This window comes from Podarcis pityusensis (genome assembly GCF_964106645.2).
Source record: "Podarcis pityusensis genome assembly, chromosome: 3".
Classification (NCBI taxonomy): domain Eukaryota; kingdom Metazoa; phylum Chordata; class Lepidosauria; order Squamata; family Lacertidae; genus Podarcis; species Podarcis pityusensis.
Window position 1 is genome coordinate 107,379,191 of NC_138026.1, and position 15,187 is coordinate 107,394,377.

The following is a 15,187-nucleotide window of genomic DNA, read 5'->3' on the forward strand; positions in this document are numbered from 1 at the left end:
CCTTATGGAAGTTCTTTTCTGAACTAAGTACATTTTCAGATATTTTGGTATCTACATTTCAACAGCATACAGCCCCAGTGTACTTGAAACGCATAAGCAGTGTACAATTATTTCAGGGGAGTTTCTAGGTCCTACCTTACATCCGGTTTTCTTTTTTGAAAAGGTAGTTAATCGGTAGCTCAGTCTATTCAGAGTAAGCGTGCGAAAGTTATCTCCAAATGTTCAGGGCCCAATCCACTTAGGTTCTGGACATAGTGAAAGGAGATGAATTGTGGTATTAAGTTCCATGCCTAAGCCTTTGCTAACTGGTTAAAAAGGGAGGGCAGAATGATAGCGGTCTATACCTGTCCTGTCCTGAAATTTCAAGGACCCCTATCTGCTCGGAGAAAATAGAAAAATATTTCTCGTTCATATAGTATCTCTATTTTTAATCCAGAAAAAGCAATAGTGCGCCAAGTATTAGAAACTTGAGAAATAACTAGTCTTGTTCTTTGTGATTTCTGCATTTGGCAGTCCCTTAAGATGTCTCTCAGCCCTAGCTTAGACAACTCTGTTCCTCTTCAGTCGTCGCAGCAAGAAAGCAAACACCACATTTTGCAGTCAGCTGCTCCTTCGTGATTCATCCTCCATTGGGATTAATTATTGATAATGTAGCTGCAGTAAGTTTCTATGGTAGGCGAAACGGCTTTGTCAGGCAAAGAACGCTGGCTCATTGCAATAGGAGAAAGCATGCTGCTCTCCTTGGCTGTAGAGAGGTCTGGCTTCGGAGTGTGCATGGACATGTTTCCTGCAGTTTATTACGAGACAATTTAAAATTAGATTTTGTAGGAGGCGTGCGGCTCACTTTCTAAGCTACCCATTGGAATCGGGACTACCTGTCAGGAAATTCCACATGTATGGATTTTCAAATTGTGTTTTGCTAAATGATTCCTGTGCATTCTGCCATGTATTTTATATATATTTGCCCTTGCCCTTGTGCAATACACCTTTTGAGTGCTGTGACAGAAAGTATTGTTAAGAGATGTACATCTGAGCCCACATGCTTGTCACGCATGAATTCATATGTACAGCGGTTAGAAGAAAGGAACCTTTTGCATGGAGTCACAGTGCTTTTGATAAAAATGTGTGCTTACCTTTAACCCTTATACGTATACCCAGATCAAGTATATGTCACAACAGGAAGCAGTAAAGTTCAGTTTATTACATGGACATGAAAACAGAAGGTACAAGTGCTGCAAATATGCAGGCAGCAAATGATCATTAAGCACGTACATACACCTCTATTCTAAAGACTGGTTGGCATCTGTCTGTCTCAGGAAACAATGGGAGATTGCGCCTTTGGGGTTGAAGTCAAACCGTTGGAGAGTTATTGCGGCTACTGTGGCTGTAGAGACTGATACCAGAGAGACAAGTTTTGCTGCAGCTGAGGCAGATGAAGGCATTAGATTAGGGGAGCAAAATTTTGAACAGGGTACAGATGTTTGTTCAAGATTACACTGCAAGAAAAGAAAAGTATATATCCAGAGGATTTGCGATTAATTGTTATGGTTTGTATTAGAGCAATGTTGACAGCACAAGCCAAACAATCTATTCCTCCAGGGATTTGTGGTTTGATGTAAGTCAGAAAGTGTAAAGTGAAGTCACTGGGGCAAACAGAATTCTAATCTAAGCATTCCTTGATGGGGCGTGAGCTAATTGTGACTAACCAGGAAAAGGATCTTTGGAGCACAGTAGATAGCTCAGTGAAAATGCTGAGCCAGTGGCACTGTAAAAAATAAAGGCAAATTTTGTGCTAAGGATATTTAGGAAAGTCTCGTGATATTGGCAGTTTTATTGGCATCTATAGTGTGCGTAAGTAGGATTGCAGTCCACCTATATGGACCTTTGCTCTGATCCAGCAGCGCTCTTGTTTTCTTGCCTTTTGGAATGCGCACTTTATGCATCCAATTGCTAAGAACAATAGTTACTCAGTATGTGGCACTAGTGAGCTTCCCGCAAACAGAGAGGCTCCCAGGGACCTCCTCCTCTGTGATTCCCCTGGGAAATTCAGCCAGACTTCCGGGACTCATGAGTCACCACCCGGAACTCAACTTCCCCTTCTGAAAAGGAGTTTCTACACAAAGCAATTTCACGTTTCCCAAGCTAGAGGCAGCGTTGCCACTTTTCCTTTGACAACACTCCTGTGCCTTTAGTACCCGCAAGACAGGCAGAATGTTTGTCCTTCTAAGTGGCTTTTGGGGGCAGGATGTAAACTCCACAAGCCGCAACTGCATTGGCCAAGAGTTACCTGTGCAATCCAAAGCACCTGGAGGGAACCAAGGCTTGTGACACAGTGGTGGAGCCACTGTTGCACTGCACCCCTGCAGCGGAAGGCAGGTAAAACACTGCTCAAATGACAGCAGTGGCACCAGCTCAGGATCCATGGGTTCTGGCCCAGCTTGGCCACTAGCCTTCCTCACCCCTGGAACACTGTGTTAGAACATTCCACTGGCTACCTCAATAGGAATCCTGCTGTGGCAGTACTTCTGCCTACCCCTTTAGAAAGCTGGAGAATAATAGAAGCAGTTGAACTGTTTTGGGTGTGGCAGTGGTGGTGGGGAACCTGCCCATCCAATTCCCTTCCTAATGTAGTGGATCAGGGGTTTGGATTGCAACTTGAATCAGTCTTGTCCATGGTTTTAAAAGATGATAGCAGGCAAGACAGAGAAGGGATCTTCAGTGTCCTTGATGGCTCATTAAAACTTCTTGTTCTTTTTGTACTGTATTATGGATATAAAAAAGGTAAAGGTAAAGGACCCCTGGACAGTTAAGTCCCGTCAAAGGCGACTGTGGGGTTGCAGCACTCATCTCGCTTTCAGGCCGAGGAAGCCGGTGTTTGTCCACAGACAGCTTTCCGGGTCACGTGGCCAGCATGACTAAACCACTTCTGGTGCAACAGGACACCGCGACGGAAGCCAGAGCGCACGGAAACACCGTTTACCTGCCTGCCACAGCAGTACCTATTTATCTACTTGCACTGGTGTGCTTTCGAACTGCTAGGTTGGCAGGAGCTGGGACAGAGTGTTTGGAAGATTTGCCAACGTGGATGCCAATTTTAAAGCTTACAAAAGATCTTAAAGGCATGATGATGCTTTTGTGGCTAGAAATTTATAATAAAATAAGGGGTGGGGGAAGGAACAAGTGCTTGATTTGTGCAAGTACCAACCCCCCCCCCGTTTTTAAGCAAGGCTTGTCTTTAACACTGGGACAAGCAAAAACGTAGGAGAGGAAACCTCCTCCTCTTTCCCATTGTTTCCTCTTCATGCCAGAAAAAGCTTTTTTGCTGAATTTGTTTTTAACTACACGATAAAGACAAAGGAGGCACTGTGCCATTAAAAAGGCAAATCAAAACACCTTTCTTAGCAAAATTGCTCCACGCTCAAAAGAATGCCCAACTGTGCAAACACATCAGGTAAGTTCACCATAAACTACACACACACCCAGCCTACATACTACAAACTTTGTAATAATTTATCACCTGTTTTTCCAAGTTTCCCTTTGTCCAGAATATGGGGTTTCCTGAAGGTTTAGATTTATTTTTTCTTGTGCAAGCATGCATCAAGGTCTGGCAACAGCAAAATACAGTCTGTGAGTTAAATCAGTCAATGCTTGCTCAGTGCTTGGTGCAGATTCTTTTCATTTTCTGAGAACTGAGCAGTTAATTGTCGTATAGTGGGTGGGACATGCACCATAGCCCATAAAAAGCACCTTCCACCCAAGCCAATACAATAAAGCCTGCAGTGTCGGGTGTGTAAAAGGAAACTCAACGGCTGCAGGCAAAGTCCATTTAGCAACTGCCAAACAGCAAGGTGGGGCAAAGTTGCCACTGCCCTTTTTCTCTTTTATGCTGCCGCACCTTAACGTAGTAACTTTTCTGGTAACTGAACAAGAATAGGTACACCAGAATGCTAACTATCCCATGCATATTCCTCAAACGTTGACTGTGTGAGAGCCACATATGAATGATCTATCAAAAAAGCCTTGCCCAACAGAGACTTCTAATTTCCGTGTTACCAAAACAACTATGGTATTTTTCAGTGCAGTCCGTTCTTGCCATTTAGGCAACTCCTGCAGCCAAGCTGGTGCCAAATGTCTTTCTCTGCTTTCCTTTGGACCACATCAACGAGGCTGAGAGGGGAGTCTTGTCTGGGCAGTCCAGGACCTCCATACACACTGACCAGGCTTGCGCCCTAGTAAGGTCACTTTGGTGCTGCTAGCACAGTGCTCTGACTTCACCACTGGAGGCACACTCCACTGTCCCTCGACACCGACAGATGCCAACAACAACCGTCCAAGCCTTCGGATGCCAAATACCCAGCGTTGGGTAAACATTAAGTGAATCACACTTGCACAGGAGAGAACAGGTCCTTGGGAATCCAAACGTCCTTAGAGCAAAGGCAGCCAGTTAACTATGCTGAAGGACCTTGCTTCAGGAGGCCAGCACATTTCATCATTCATCATCATTTTTAATTTGTATACCACCTTTCCATCTTACAATACTCAAGGCGGTTTACAAGCTGAAGAAACAAAAAATGTACATTTTATAACAATCTAATGCAATACAAAAATGTGATAATAAAACATAACTTAAAAATAGGCAACCTCCATCAAAAAAGTAACATTCGACAATCATTAGAATAGTATAAAATAATATCAACATTTAAAGTTAAACAGAAATCCACTCAACAGTTACAATAATATCTAAACTATAATCAATAAAACAACGGCAAGTCCACAGTACATAAAACAATACAATACACAATGAGAAGTAGAGAGTGGGGCAAGGCAGGTGGAAGGAGGCCTTGCCTGATGGAGTCTCTCCCCTCATTTGGCCCCAAATGGCTTCATGAAAATAAAGCACCACTGAGGGCGCTAGTGCCTGTTAGGATATTGATGTTCTGTTCCGCCTTAAGAGGAACAGATATGTGGAGTCATTGTATGTCACATGTCTGTTTACTTCCAGCACAGTCTGCTGGGAACTTCCATTGTATATTGCTTTTGCTGTACTGCTGTTTGCTTGGACACGAAGGGAAGCAGACATGTTTTTTCCTTTGTTCCTGAGCTATGCTGAATAAACGCCTGTAAATAATGCCTACACATGTCTCTGTCCGCCACTTCCGTTGTGGAGATTTATTCAATCTGCTGATAAGAGCGTGCTCAGTCTCCAAAGGGTTCGGAGGCTCGAGTCGCTGATTGATGCTGTTCCGAGTACCGGAGTTCGCCCGGCTGCCGGCCGGTGGCTGGAGCCAGCTGGGGGCCTGCCAAATGCCCCCGTCTCCCCGGACGCATCCCAACAGTGCCCTGAGTAGGTGGGATATCCTGACTGTTTTGTTCAAGAGGGCAATCTAGGCGAAAGGAAGCACTACAAATTCTTCAGCCAGTGCATACCCAAGGTTTGTCATTGCTTTTCTCCCAAGAAGCAGGCGTCTTTTAATTTCGTGACTGCTGTTACCATAGGGAAATTCTTGTTGCTGTGGTTGCTAGCTTCTTGCCCTCAAAAGGGATGGGAAGAGTCATGTAGCATCTCCTCCTTTTGTTTTTCTCCTCTCTTACCCCTCCTGTTTTCTATTTGTGTTCTTTTTGTAAACTTCAAACCTATATCTGCTTCGTCCAATATTTGACGAACAGGGCATATCAATGATTCAATATAAATAAGAGATTTAACCTCCTATAGAATTCCACTTTATCTTACTGGTTTATCGCCTGTTAAAACCACAGACCTGGCTGACTCAGCTCTTGGCAAGTGCAAATCATGATTTGTGGAACACATTTTATACACTACTGCCCAACAGACCCAGATCAGCAAGAAGGCTCAACGGTTGCTGAACGTTACCTGGGGCTTTCAGAACAGCAGCTGGGTCCTGCCTCCACCCCTCAGCCACAAACTCTGTATCAAATGATCAACCTTGGACCTACCCATGCAAAACCTAGAAAAGGACTTGCATGTCAGATACTTCTACTGTATCCTGCCCCCATACCCTACTTAAAACGTAGTGTTTTCTTTTATTATCATATGTAACCTAGCACTCCAGGTGCTGGCACTGTTGGTTGCTGAAATTGCACTTTTAACACTGTGTCGAAAGAGAGCTGAAGGAATCGTTTCTGCAGCTAGTGTCTTAATTCCAGTGATTTCATGTCCCCAGTGAATGATGGTTGTATTCACTGTACACTATACCATCACACATATTTGCATTTTAGCTCGTGTTCTAGAAGAATGCTGTGGTCTGTGTCTGTGTGTTGCGCAAGATTTTTGGCATGTGAAAGTGTGCATTTTTGCTGCTTCCCCTGCCCCCCGAAAAACACGTCTACATTCTGTTCACCGCAGTAGACACTTCTGCATTCTAATTCCAACATATTTCTGTTCTGGGAGAAGTCTGGAAAGCCACAGAAACCGACTAGAAAGTGAACAGAGAGTCTCTGCTATATAGAGGGCTCCTTCGCTACAGGCACAATAGTTATAGGAAAGTGGGGCATACGGTTCACCAGAAATACCTTTCTTGTTGAAAAAAGTAGGAGCCATGGTAGTACTCACCCTTTTTGTTTATGTTTATTTCCTTTGATTCCTCCTCCTGCCTTAGCTGGTTTTTGTTTTCTTGACAGTTGCATATAAGCTGCAGCAGTGAAGAACTCTGAGCATGTACAGAAACCAGAGGGTCATCGTCACACTTTGCTTCTGTTCAAGTATTTGACTCTTAATCAAGCTTGAGTCTGTACTTTCCTTATAAATTTAAACAAGGGTTTAAGTAAGCTTTAGGCTGATGACACACGAAAGCTTGTTTGTCTTGCGATACAGAAAGGTGTGGGATTTTGCTTTCTTTGAACTGGATTCCACCCCAACTGCTACCTTTATTTATCCACAATAACAAGACTTAACTTGCTACATATATTTGGGGAATTCTTAGGTGGTGCAATAAAGTGTGCTATGAAGTAGTGCTCACAGAAAATGAGTAACATTTCTCCTAAGAAATTTTAGTCAAGCCCAGAAGAGCAATTGTTTGGCTAAACTTTAAACACTCCTTGGTGCAATAACGTATTCCTTCCTATAAGGCGGATATACTGAACTGAGATTTTAGCGATCAATTTTTGCATTCTTGGTGATGCCACTCTGTTCGCTAGACCAGAGGCACTAGAAAATTAATACGCTTTCTTAAATATAACCTCCAGGTAGCTCTTTGCTTTTCTTAGGATGCCTGAAAGAGAAATGCAATATCATGCACATGGACTATACATTTTGTCCCATGTATTTGTTACAAGGGAAACTTATTACTACTACTTAATTCCATACCCTCCAACATTTCTCTGATAAAAATAGGGACATCCTATTCCATTATTATTATTATTATTACCCCACCCATCTGACTGGGTTGCCCCAGCCACCCTGGGCAGCTTCCAACATATATAAAAACATAATATAACATTAAACATTAAAAAACTTCCCTATAAAGGGCTCCCGGTCTCACCTGTATAGGCAGCCCCCATGACAGCAGGGTATCATTGCCAAACAAAAACAAGGATACCAAATTCCCCCCAGGTTCTCTGTTTAATTGGATCTTTAATTGGCTTTAAATTACCGGCATGTGATGGGAAAGGGTTGCAACAACGTACTGCTGAATATGCCAGCTACATGGATCAAAGGTTTGAATTAAGATAAGAATTTATTCGGCGTGAGGGTCGTTTGGGGAGAGGGAAGCCCATGGTTTGTTTATTCTAAGTTTCTTTTATATATTTGTGATTCAGCAACCCTCTCCGGAATATAAGATTAAAATATATTTACAAGTGAGGAAGTGATGTTGGAGTAGTATTGATATTAACAAGCAAAAATGGAAACTGTGTGTGATCTGAAATGAAGGACGGAGGGGGAGAGGAAGCTCAAGTAGGACTGTGTTGGAAAGACATAGTAATTTCTCTCACCTCTGTTTAAAAACAGCAGACAAGGAAAAAGAGACTGAGATTTGTGGGTGCTACCGACAGAATGTAATCTAAGATAAAGTTTAATTGGGGCATAAATATCTTGCTGGAAGGAAAAGAATTGGGGGGCTGTGATAAGAATGCTGCAGAGATTATGGGAGTTGGAAAGGAGTATTAAATCTTCAGCACGTATGAAAACTGCCCACCTTTTCCTAGGAAGAGGGGGAAATGGTGAAGATCTGTGACAGAATGGTTTCTAGCAGAATGTTGCCTGTTCTGAGACATCGAAGCGAGGGATGGAGAGATAAGACCTCTGAGAAACTTCGATATTCAGTTCTGCCCGAAGCCACGATGGGAGAAAACAGCAGCTGGGAAGTGAAAGAGACAACACCATATATGGACACAGAAGGAATCTCCATGGTCATTTTCACACACACGACAGAATAAAGATAATAGTTTGAGTTCTTCACTTGAAGCTTTATAAATTTATATATTGTTCCCAATAATATTTTAATGGTCTGGCAACCCAACACAAATCTGCTTCTTAGTTTTGGTTCAAGAAAATTGTGTAAATCTCCTAGTAAAAATTCCAGAGCAACATACAACCAATGTGTTTGTCATTCCAGCTAGTAGCCCATCAGATATTTTTTTAAGTGAGAATCTTTACGAAATAGGTTATTTTCAGAAAACTGTTCTTTGTATTTAGTCCTCCTCAGTTTTAGTACAATGAAGGGATTACCCAGAACCTGAAGTGAGATGAAAAAGCAAGGGCATGGGGTTATTTAATTGCTTCTGTCAGTAAGCGGTTGACATATTCACAGCAAACTTGAATTAAAGCCACAGTCCTGTGTACTGACAGGCCCTCCATCTCTCTCACACAATTTTATGACTTTACTACAAGATGCAACTTCGAAGGTAGTTCTTCTCCTTCTAAGCATGTCATTTTGCAGCACGTTTGGTGATGCCTATGTGGAATGTTTACTCTTATGAAGAATGTTGTTTGTCTGCTTTTGAGAAGACAATGCTTAAGTCAATGTGAACTTTCATACTGGACATTTTAGGAAGGGGTAGGTGTGCACTTCTTAACAGGTCACAAAAGTGACTTTAGTGACTCATACCATATCATCAGAGGAAGCAGAAAAGATTGCTATCACAAAAGTCCTGTACACTCAGGAGTATGAATAGAGCTGGTGGCTGTGTTTCAACTTGTTAAGCTACCATGTTGAAATGCAACATGTTCTGTAAATACGTATTGTTGATAATAATATGCAAGCAATGAGTTCTGCTGCTCGTTTTAGTACTAAATTGCCAAAGCACGAGTAAGACATTGCCATGAGAATATATGTGTACAGTTCCTTTTAGATCAGCAAACTTTTTCAGCACGGGGCCGGTCCGCTGTCCCTCAGACCTTGGGGGGGGGGGCGGACTATACCTTTTTTGGGGGGAGGGAATGAATTCCTATGCCCCACAAATAACCCAAAGATGTGTTTTAAATAGAAGGACACATTCTACTCATGTAAAAACACACTGATTCCTGGACCGTCCGCAGTCTGTAATGAGAAGGCAATTGGGTCGGATCCAGCCCCCGGGCCTTAGTTTGCCTACCCATGTAAATTTAGATTAAGATCCAAGTTGTGCATTCAGGGCAAAATCCACTGAAAAGTCCTTTGCAAACTCCATTGGAATGAATAGGAGTGCAACTGTGCTCTTGCCTCCAGTCAGTTCCATAGGATTTGTGAAGGAGAACGTCCCCCTTAATGGTGCGATGAGGCAAGAGCAGGTCAACTGGAATGCAGCAGGAATGGATAAATTCCAGACTAGAAATTATTAAGAATCCTGGAAAACTGGATGGAAGCAAGTGACAAGCAAAAAAGTAAAGGATTAGTTAGTTCAGAGGTTTGAATTTGGGAGTTGTAGCCCCAGGGCAGGCTGGAGGATCAGATCAAGAAGCAGAACAGACCACATGTTATCCGCAAGGCAGGCATGCTTGGGGAGAAGCCAGAAAGTGGTTACTTAAAAGGACATAAGAATATAAGAAAAGCCGTGCCAAAGATCCATCATAGTCCGGCATCTTGATCAACTCACACTCACATGACTATGGGAACCCAGCCAGCAGGACTTGAATACAACAGCCCTCTTCCCAACAAGGAGTAAAGGGAAATTTCAAATGGAGACAAAATTTACAGGCAGAGAGGGGCACAATGTCAAACTCTGGACATGTGCTTATACTAATGAAGTTGGCCAGGCAGGCAACTTCATCATGTGTGCTTTCCAGTTACTATTTTTTATCTGCTCTCTGTTGTAAAAAAATTGGAATAGCACACCTCTCCCTCTGGGAGCCACACTACTGCTAAAGCTACAGTTCTAAATACATGACTAATTTCAGACCAGTGTTTGGCTACTGCTGCCAGATAACTCCCTAGGGAGGGCATGAACCTGGCAACAAAGTGGTGCAGAATAGTTATTCCCTACCAAGAAGAATAAATGGATGCTGCAAATATTAAGTACTGAGCAGGATACAGTCAATGGGCAGACCAAATAAAAGAGAGAGAGATTAAGTCATGTATTGTATTAGATGGAGGTGTTTTTGTTGGGAGACTATGCAAACATTTGACTAATATAGAACTGTTCATCAAACCTAGAAAAGAGTTACTGGTAGCTCAAAAGCTTGCCGATTCTTCCACTAAAGGAAGTGAACCTGATAGACCTTATTAGAGCATTCATTCATTATTATTATTATTATTGATAAATAATACATACATTGCTTTCCTATTATAATACACAATGGTACAATAAAATGAGTATGAATATAAATCCAACCAACTGCAACAAGGAAAATAGAAGACAATTCAACAGTTACAGGAAAGCAAAAACAAAACCAGTGTCAAGGAAAGGTCTCACAAACAGTCAAATTACAATTCTATGGGAGGGGAATAGAAGTATGTTGTAAGAAGGGTTCTCTTGGGCATGGACTACCTTAAGCTCACATTATTGCTGTTCTCTAATCTCTTTCAATAGTTTAAATATGATTGGGTATTAGCAGTGCTTTTTTTAGGGGGTATCCATGGGTACGCAGTACCAGAAACTCTTTATGTTGTTGTTAAAAAGTGTGGCACTTACTGGAACAACTTCATGGTGAGTACCAGCACTACTTTTTGTAGAAAAAAAACCACTGGGATATTAGGAGCACCATGGGCTGCCTAGCCATGACCTATGTGCATCCTAGAACTCAGTGCTCTGGGTCTGGGAGCAGGCAGCGATCTACATCACACAGGTGAGGCTCAGGAACAGCTATAGCTGCCTGTCTGCTCACAGCCTTTTCTCCCCAGTTGCTGTGATGGTCACAGCCACATGTCAGTGAGGAGCTGCAGCTCTAGTATGAATTGAACCTGGGATATTTTATATCCAGTATACATTTTGCAGGCGGGATGCGGGTGGCGCTGTGGTCTAAACCACTGAGTCTCTTGGGCTTGCCAATCGGAAGGTCGCCGGTTCGAATCCCTGTGATGGGGTGAGCTCCCGTTGCTCGGTCCCAGCTCCTGCCAACCTAGCAGTTCGAAAACATGTCAAAGTAGATAAATAGGTACCACTCCGGCGGGAAGGTAAATGGCATTTCCGTGTGCTGCTCTGGTTTCGCCAGAAGCGGGTTAGTCATGCTGGCTACATGACCCGGAAAAACCGTCTGCGGACAAAACACCAGCTCCCTCGGCCAGTAAAGCGAGATGAGTGCTGCAACCCCAGAATCGTTTGCGACTGGATATAACTGTCAGGGGTCCTTTACCTTTTTATACATTTTACATCCAGTAAACTTAGGAAGACCGGTTATTGGAAACCACTGGAGTTCTCTCATGCATGGGGCTGGCTGGCAGTTTGCCACAGGCATTTAGCTGACCACTGTGAGAACAGGATACTGGGCTCGATGGGCCAATGACCTGATCCAACAGGCTCTTGTTCAGTTTTTACAAGAAAATGTGTCATGAAAAAAGTGTGTGTTGTTTCTGTGTGACCAAATAATATGAGTGAGTAATAGTTTCCTCTGTCTAGCAGACAATGATCATGCTTTGCTTACACTGATGACGAACTCAAGAATCCACCCTTGCCCTTTGCTTCGCCTTTTAATTTCTCTCTTATCTTCCTGATGGTCTCCATTTGCCTGTTACTCCTCCTCGCCTAGCGCTCTCTCTCTCTCTCTCTCTCTCCTGTTCAGATTGCCCTTGGGCACTGTATAAAAATAGCTTGCTGAGCTCATGGAAAGTTGTACCTGGTTCTCAGCACTTGGATACCTCTGCCTGTTCTTCTTGGGTTCTACACACAAGTATATATGCAGTACTTTTTGAAGGGGGCAGATTGTACACTTGTACAAATAATCCGCTTACAGATATGGAGCAGATAGACAAACTCACTTCATAAAGATTGCTTAACAAACATACTCTTGTGTTCCCCATCATTGTGATTTAAAGAATGGTAAAAAGCTGTGGTTGGGGCTTTGGGGAGCTGTCAATTAATTTTAAAAGTGTATTGGTTTTCCAAGGCCTTCTGTTAACAGCAATTATACTTTCTGATACACACACAACTCCTTGTGCTCTCTTTCTATTCTCACACACTTTTACTAGCATGTACACACAAGAAACAATAAAAGGAGAAAAAGCAATAAATCAAACAAAACAAGTAAAAGGGGGGAGCGAGAAAAGACAGAAAGTGCCTGCTGTTTCTTGTTCCGATTCCTTTCTAAGATACTTGTCACCAGATAACATGGGTAGCAACAGTATGGAAACTGAATAAGCTTTCCGTGACTCTTTCATTGAATACTTGTGGGCGGAACGGGGATTTTTTATGTTTTTGTTTCCCTGAGGGCTAAATCCATGGGAAGTAGCCATGGAATGCTATTATCAGTATTTAGTATAACAGGTTGCCATTTCTGTAATGCTTTAGTGTAGAATATGTTTTATAATTCTCGGCTCATTTGTGTATCACAATTTTGTTTGTTCCTGGAGTATTTATACTTATTGGGTCTCTGTAGAATTTGAAGCAAGAAGGAAAGGAAGGAATGCTTGTCTCCCAGGGATTGCAGAAATGAGGGGAATAACTTGATGGCTTTTGTCACTGCCCAGAGGAACAAGGGACTCTGGGAGGTTGAATCCCTTCCTTTCCATCTAGGAAGAACACATGCTAAGGGAAAGACCAACCTTGCCCCAGGCACCAACCAGAAAACAAGTAGCAGTAGGGAGCTTGCCTTACCCCACCAGAAAAAATACTGTTCCAACTCCCAGTTACCCTAGGACTGTAAAAGAAAGGACACAGTGCCCAGAGGAACAAGGACCACTTGCTTTTGTACTTCTGTGAAAGAAAACACACTTGCAAGGCAGATCAGCTGAGCTCGACATAGCAATAAATGCCTGCTTACAATCACAACTACATACATTCTGGCATTACCAAATCAATCTCCCTCCTCTACCTTTTCCCATCTACTCCACCTTACTTTGTGTGTCTTGTATTTTTTGTTTGTATGCCTGAGAGCCTGTGTCCCTTTTTTATAGACAGTATCTGCCACAAGTATCTTATTTTATTTTTGATTGGGGTGAGCCACTTTGGAAGACAATTTTTGTCTGAAAAGCAAAAAACAAAAATACAATAAATTCTTGGGGAGAGGATTCATGTATTCAGATACCAAGGATTTCAGGCATATTCCTCGCAGGTCTCTGGGTCTGGTGTATGCTCACTGCTCCGTATTATAGTTACAGCAGTATTGCCAGTAGTAAGGTATGTGTGAAGGGCAATCCTGTGTCACAAAATGTACTTATTTAAAGTATTTCTAAGCTATTCTTCAGCCAAAAATGCTTTTGGATCTGCTCAGTAAAAAGTAAAGACAGTATCTCAAGCTAAACATTGATGGTCATGTGTCAGAGAGCCCCGATTCATCTGTAGTGCTTGTACTACATGTTTAGGGCAGTGGAGGGAAACCATAGTCCTCCGGGAGTCATTGGACTTCAACTCCCACCAGACCCAACCAACATGGCCAATGGTCAGGTATGGTGGCCACTGAAGAACAGCAACATGTGGAAGACCACACGTTCTTCACCCCTGGTTTTGAAGAACAGATCTGTCCCTTTTAAAAATCCACATGGCCTTTGTGGTTGAAACTTGGCAACCAGGGTATGTTCTTTGTACTAATAACAGGTAGAGATCATTTCTTGTGCTGCTACGAGTTTGAACTCTATTTAATGGGAGAGGCCAGAGATTGGACCTGGAATGGGAGAGGCATAATGAGCATGTCTCTTTCACTGAACTATGGCCCTGCTCCATGTTTTATGGTACCTGAAAGACCAACAATTTGATTGTGGCACAGCTTTTATTGTTGCCAAAGCCCCTCCCACAATAATTCTGTTTGTTTTAAAGGTGACACAAAGCTCTTTTGGCATTTGTTCCTTTTCCTTTTCCAGTTTGCTGGACATTCATAGACTCACAGAACTGTTGAGTTGCAAGTTAATATTTCTTGAATATCTGCTTTCCCCCTGTTCCTCTGTACTGCAAATAAAAAAACCCATGGAAAATGCAAATAAGGAACTAGGAACTGGGAACCAACTTCACTCTCCTGTAAAACAGGATAGTTAAAGAGTGTTGGGAGCAGATCTTGACTATGCCCAACTCTGAATACAAAAGAGAGATTAAGGTGTGCAGAATCATTTTCTGTGGCTCTCAAAGCAGATTATGTGTGAGCGAATCTCAGGTTTCCTCCATAAATCTGATAAAGTAAGGTTATTAAGAAAAAGCATGAACATACAAATGTAAAGCAGCTTCTTGCAGGTGGATCCATCAACAGGGTGGGAATACAACAGGAATGGCTTGGTATAATATTATCTCTTTTTCTGTGGGCCAGGGGTAGAGTACTTAGTCAGCTTTCTATGCCTCAGTAGGTTCTGCTGTCAGGTCAGCACTCCGTAGAGACAGGTAGACTTATAAACAGCTTCCTTTTTAATAGGAACAATATATGACAACATAAATTTATTGCTGCTAAGCTAAGCTGAAGAGCTCAGACAGCTTTTTATTAACTCCAACATTATAGGAGGGAGAGAGATGGGACTACAAGGCTTCTCCATGAGCTCTGTTGAAAGACCAGCAACTTTATTTTTGTCCTCTCTCTGAAACCTTTCTATTCCTGCTAGTCAATACAGAATTCTGTAACTAAAAAATACCGGTAATGCCCGAGTTTGCTTTTTTCTCCTCCCTTCCAATTCATTTT

The 15,187-nt window shown here is 42.5% G+C and overlaps 1 long non-coding RNA gene across 8 annotated transcripts in view; it reads right to left on the minus strand.

Moving 5' to 3' along the window:
- Nucleotides 1–148: 148 nt before the first annotated feature.
- The window catches only part of LOC308474685, a 32,394-nt gene continuing 17,355 nt past the window's right edge, over nucleotides 149–15,187 (minus strand). For 2 of the 8 annotated variants that reach the window (XR_013984828.1, XR_013984835.1), the window contains exons 4-6: nucleotides 13,427–13,553; nucleotides 6,572–8,315; nucleotides 149–4,424 (exon numbers count right to left, since the gene is read on the minus strand). This is a non-coding gene — a long non-coding RNA (uncharacterized lncRNA). The remainder of the gene's footprint in view (nucleotides 4,425–6,571; nucleotides 8,316–13,426; nucleotides 13,554–15,187) is intronic. The other 6 variants (XR_013984831.1, XR_013984832.1, XR_013984833.1 and 3 more) reach the window with 6 other exon arrangements.